This window comes from Pistacia vera, unplaced genomic scaffold (genome assembly GCF_008641045.1).
Source record: "Pistacia vera cultivar Batoury unplaced genomic scaffold, PisVer_v2 Contig29, whole genome shotgun sequence".
Taxonomy (NCBI): Eukaryota; Viridiplantae; Streptophyta; class Magnoliopsida; order Sapindales; family Anacardiaceae; genus Pistacia; species Pistacia vera.
The window spans coordinates 22014-28777 of NW_022196101.1; positions in this window are offsets into that span (position 1 = coordinate 22014).

A 6764-nucleotide genomic window follows, 5' to 3' on the forward strand; every position below is an offset into this window, starting at 1 on the left:
ACATAAAGCATCATAATATAGAATCGAATTTCCCTCTATTTAATATTATATAGAAAACGTGTTACTAAGTAACAATTAATTTAGTTTATGGTAGTAGTTATGTATTGCTTTTTAAATCTTAATTTAAATTTTACAAGAAATTGTTAGACTTTATATTTTCTTACCTTAAATTATGGCTTTTTAATGAATTAACTATTGAAATTAAACAGTCAAATTGTCAAATATAATACCTATCAATGTGCTAGTTTTTCACAATTAAAATAATTAAATATTATTGTTACGGAAAGTTTTGATTTACACGGGGCAAAAATCCTCGTTCATCGGGCCGGGCCGGGACGGGGATGGGAGGGATTTTTTTCCCACGGGCCGGGGATGGTCATGGGAGGGGGTAACGGGGACGGGGTCGGGGTCGGGGCATGGGCATGGGGTCCCCAGCCCAGCCCCGACTTGACCCGCGCCCATCCCTAGTTATGGACGGCCATCCCTAAATATTGGACAGGCGTTCATATGTTAATGGACAATATGTTAATGGACACCCGTCCATTAACAATTGTATTTAAAAATTAAAAAAAAATTAGGGACGATCGGTCATCAGTTATTGAAGGCCATCCCTTAATTTTGGACGGGCGCCCGCAAATAAGGGACGCCCGTCCATAATGTAAATATAAAAATTAAAAAAAGAACTTTGGACCCCCGTCCATAACTTGTGGACGAGCGTCCCTAACGTGTGGACGAGCGTCCATTCCTTCCATAATGTTATTTTAAAAAATTAAATAAAAAATTTGGACGCCCGTCCATAATGTAGTTTTAAAAAATTAAATAAAAACTATAGACGCCCGTCCATAAATTGTGGACTGGCGTCCCTAAGGTACGGACGCCCGTCCACTATGTATGGATGGCCGTCCCTTATGTAATGGATGGTCGTCCACATAATATGGACGACCGTCGATAATATAATAAAATGTTATTTTAATTAATTTTTTATTTATTTACGAAAAACATTAGCTTCTCCAATACGCTTCTCCAAAAACCAGTGCGAAAAATCTTCAAACGAAAGAAAAAAGAAAAAACTTCATTTTATACCTATCGCCGTCTTCTGCTTCATCGTTCCCATTTGTTTACAGCGTCTGCATTCGTCTCGAGTTTCTTCCTCATTTTCCAGCTACCATGACAAGAACGAAAGCTAAAAAAATTTCGTCAAACAATTGTTTACAGTGGAAAGGGAGATAAAGAAGATCAAAATTTGTCCAGATTAGAAAGATTTGTTAAGGTTGTTAACTAGTTTTTATTTTACTTATGCATTTATTTAGTTTTGTATTCTAATTTGGATTGAATATATGTTACAATAGAAAAAAAATTGATAGAGAATATTTGTTGGTGATTGTTGTGAACCAGATTCGTGAACGCGAACACTAGTATTGGTTTTGCATTAAATTACAGAATATGGAAGAGTCTAGTTTGCCTCATTTCAATGATGTTGAGGTAAATTGTGCTCGAAACCTTCACTTTTTCGGTAACATGATTTTAAATTTATTGTATCGTATTGTTTCTTTTGATGTGTTGTATTAGTACATTCTAATTTTGTCTATTATAAAACTATTAAATGATCAGGAAAACGAACATGATGAATTAGAAGATATGGGATGTGCAGAGGAAGAAGTAGAGCCTCATATTGGAATGGTGTTTGATTCAGTTGATAGTCTGGTGAAGTATTACAAACGGTATGGTAACAAAATGGGATTTGAAGCAATGATACGTACATCAAAGAAAGGCGATGATGGAGAGATGAGATATGTGACAGTGGCATGTTCTTGTTCTGGGAAGGAGAGATGTAAGTCTAGAAATACCTTGAAAAAACAACATGTTGCCAAAACAGATTTTAAGAGTCAGATTAGTGCAGTTTTAAATGGTGAATGCAAATGAGAAATTAAATCAGTTGTACTTGAACATAACCATGATCTTACAAGTCCAACAAAAAGAAGATATTTCAAGGTTAATCGAACTATACAACCTTATGTAAAAAGGCGACTTGAAGTTAATGATGTGGTTGGGATTAGACCATGTAAAAATTTTCAGTTATGTTCAGTTGAGGCAGGAGGTGTAGAGAATTTGACGTTTCTACAAAAAGATTGTAGGAACTACATTGAAAAAGTGAGAGGCTACGACTTGGAGTTGGAGATGTTTTGACAGTACTTGAGTAGTTTATGAAAATGCAAAAGGAGAATTCAAATTTCTGGTACATGATTGATGTAGATGAAGAGAGTCGATTACCAAATGTGCTATGGGTTGATGCTAGATGTAGGGCTGACGCTACACAAAATATTCTGGGAATCACTGCCTTAAACTCTGCTTCTCCATTTTTTAGTTGCACAGATTAAACTATATTCACATGTTTGAGAGTACAACTGTAAAGGAAAAACTTGCAAGTTGATTTACATGCTTTAATCTTCTTTCCTGTTTCAAGCTGTTGGGTTGTAAGTTAATTTACATTCTTTGATCAGCTTGCGGACATGGTGATTGTCTTTTGGAATTTTACCAAGTATTTTCCTTGCAGACTGATGATCACCTGAAGCCAAAAGGGCAACATACATCCTGCAAAAAATTGGAAAAACATCCGATTATAAGTTATGAAGAAAGATAAAACTCTCATTATTCATAAAAAAAAAACATAAACATAAAAACAGGAACAAGCATATCTTACCTCAAATAAGTAAAAGCATTGTAAGGTAGATCTGTTGCCTCGTATTCTTTCCAAATCAAACGAGAATTTTGAAGATTTTTCACATTCATACAAGTACTGAAAAGAAAATTAAGAGGTCTACATGTTGGAGCAAAGCCAAGTTCATTCTTAATGATCGAAAGCAAATCTATGGCAATTTGTGAGTCGGTAGGCTCTGATTTCACTGTTCGGCAACATGCCTACACAGTTATAATGAAAGGAAAAAATACAAGGTCCATCACATTAATTCATAATCATACCATAAATATACAAAAGAAAATCTAGATATTACAATATTCTAAGTAGACACATGATAGTTGCATACTCATTGACAAACATGGAATCGAACAAGTATTAAAAGTTTGCATATACTATTACTATAGTATGTCTTCCAACCAACCACAATAACCCTATGACTAACAATGTATGTATTTAGAACAAGTAGACTATATTACAAATGGGACAAGAAAAGAATAGGAGCAAACCTCAGTCAAAAGGAATTTCATAGACTCTATATCATCCTTGAGTTTCATTTTATCATTGAATTGCTTAAACAAAGGTATCGCACGGCTAGAATGAAAGAAGATCAACATAAGAAAACTGGCTAAGTAAATTGATTAAACAAGAAAAAAAAATGAGTTTTATATCTGGACCTTAAGCACTTCAATTGAACTAACCGCACGATTAATATATAGCAGCCCTCTTCCCAATTAGATGAATCATCCCATTCCTCTAATAACAGAATCGATATATGCAAATCTTCTTCAAAATGGATGTGGTTCTAAGATAAGAATAGATATTGTCATTGCACTAACAAAATAGAAAACATAAAATATCTCTATAGAAAACTTACAAAAAGAGTCATGGAAACTTTAGACGCCAATCTCTGTCCAGTTTGCTTGGCTTTTTCATATACGTTAAGGGCGTCAGATATTTGTCCATTCCGTTCAAGATTTTGGACAAGTAATCCGGTGATTTCACTCAGGCTTTTAGTCGGAATACGGTTTTCGAAGATCACCTATTATGTTACGTAAGGACGGCTGTCCGTAAGTAATGGATGCCTGTCCATAAGGAATGGACGGCCGCCCTTTAGTTTTGGACGGGCGTTCGTACTGTAATTAAAAGAAAAAGTAATATATTAGGTTAAAAAATTTTGGGGGAAGTTTTTAAAATTAAAACAACACAGCCGCGGTCTTGTTCTTTGTCTTCCATCTGCGCTCTTGTTCTTCGTCTTCCTCATCTGCAATCTTGTTCTTCGTCTTCCTCATCTGTGCTCTTGTTCTTCGTCTTCATCATCTGCCATTAGTAATTAGACACTTTCGTTTTTCAATTTTATTTTATTTTTTTTTTATGTTGGATGAATGTGTTGGATTCTACATTTGTGTTGAATGGAGTTGAGTTGATAAAGAGAAATCTAGTCAATTTGGTGGGACTGATTTGTGTGATTGATAGATAGAAGTGTTCTGTTTTGAGTGTTTTTGGCTTGGAAAAAGCTTACATTTTTGTTGGTTGTGTGATCTGCTCTCTTTGAAGGCCGTTTGTATAGGCTCTTATGAATGGTGCACATTAGTGGCATTTTGGTTCCTTTACCTGTAGTTTTTAATTTTAAATAAACTACATATTTTAAGAGATTCAAATGTTAAAGGAAGAATATTAGTGGAAATTTGAAAGTGTATTTTAAATACTTCGAATGCTCTGTCTTATGCCTCATTCTAGTTTATTTTAAATGCATAAGGGTAGGATTGGCGATCCAGACTTACTAAAAAAGGTTAATTCACTTTTCTCATATTTAGTGAAATGAAAATTTATTGTTGATATGACAATCAATTTGGTATAAAATTTTCTCACACAAGCATATCATGCATTATATATTGATATTCCTTTTGGGATAAGGCGAAATATATTCATGTTTGTCTTGATTCTCAACCATCCACTTTAAATTTCAGCCATAGCAAAGGTGAGATATAAAAAATGAAAGAGAAAGGAAAGATTAAGAGAAACTTTCACAACCTAATAGCTTGTCTTTAGCCATTCATATTGTTGGATTGTTCCGGGAAAATGAGTTTTTCCATCCACACACATCATTAGCTTTTTTAAATGATAAGAGAACAAATTTTGTTTTTGAGAAGAATTGTGGTACAAGGTGAACCAACAGTCCATTCACATTATTAAACTTGAAAATAGCATGACGGACTCACCCAAGCTGGGAATACTTTTTTGGCAGCATCGAAGCAACCTTATCTATACACTGTAGTGCACATATGATCAGAAAATACTAAAATAGAAAACCTAAGTTCAACAGGCAATATATCATGTTTGGAAGCATGAGCCTAAGTTCTAGACTTGAAGAACAGGCCGGTATATTGATGCTGCTAGGTATATGCCTTGCTCAGGCAAGATGGTTGTAGTCCCATAACCCTCTTGTAACACATTGGGACCCCTCCTACCCCATCCTTGGCGAATGAGATCAAATCCTGGATAATGCATGTATTTGAGCATTGTATCAATAATATAAAATTTATGTTACCTTTCTTATGTTGAATTTTCATTAGATAGCTTTATGCATCTGAGCACTGTATAAGAATTTTCACTATTTGCTAATCTAGCACATTGATAGTTTACTTAATTGGTTGATTGGCTCTTTTGTCAAATTCATTTGTACTTCATTTCCTAGTCTAGGATTAAGAAGAGTTCAATTGAAGTTTTTGTGTTGTCATAATCAATGGGTTGAAAGGGGATTAATGTTCTTGCTACCTGATTTAGTTGGTCATAGTTAAATGCTCTTAATTGATTGATGAACTAATTAATTAAACCTCGACATCTGTGTAGCTATCACCCTCTTGAGATTCGATAATTTATCTCATGATTAAATTTCAAAGCTACAATTGTGTGGTTTTCTGTATCATGCACTATGAAATTCAGTATTAAAGGAATCTTTAACGTGATAAGGGATGGCAAGGTAGTATTAATATCTTTCTGTTCATGAATAGGGAACATGATTCTTGTGACATTTTCTCAAAATACATTGTATTTTCATACTGAAATAAGGTTTCTGTAACTAGTGGAGTGCCTAAATTCTGTGAAAATCAAAATTATGTGCGAGTGTTTTTCAGAGTTAATTAAAGATTCTGCCTAGTTGGTCTCTACTTCATGGAGTAGGCTACTTCTGTTGATGAACCTAGTCTTGATATCACAATAGGGATTTCTTGGACAATTTGGAAGCATAATCAGTTGCTAGCATAGGAAGAAAGAAACATGAAGGATGATAAAAAATGGAAATTTAATTAAAATTTGGAATTGGTGCATTCAGAACCTTGAAATAGTTACATTTTTTTCCTTTGAAAAAAGTGAATGTTGTTTTTGAAATTAGAATAGAATCTAACTTTGAAATAGATGCCTTACATTAACAATCAAGATTAGACACCCTACTATGGAAGGATTTGCATATGTAACCATATTTGTATTAGCATTCCTTTTCTGTAATTTTTTTTTTTTTTTCTGTTTTCCACATTATATATGATAAGATAGTTAGCGCATTTTGTTTTTGAGATTGGCAGATGATGTAGAGAAATGGTATGGAAATGATCATAATTGAATTTTGAGGCATAGTTAAGTAAAAAATGTTAGTGATGGATGGGGACATGCTAGTTTATCATTTTGTGTTTCACAAAGATCTGGGAATATTTTCCTTGGAAGAAGTTTGGATTTAGGACTTCTAACAAGTTTAGGTTTAGGTGATGAAATGAATGGTTGGATTAATAATTTGAAATGGGAGCGGTTGGTCAGTATTAGATATGATGGATATAGGAATTTGATCTATGAGTTTTTTGGTAGTTTGGAAGTTGTGGAGACGGATACTGATGAGTTTCCGACGTATACAATGTTTTTTAGATTAAAGAATCAGAACTTTGTAGTGAGACCACAAGATTTAGCAACCTGGATAGGATTTGATTTTGAAGGTTTGAAAAACGTATCTAGAACCTGGGATTCCAAACAAGCTTGGATTGATGTTTCCGGGATAGGGACTTACCACCATATAGGTGTA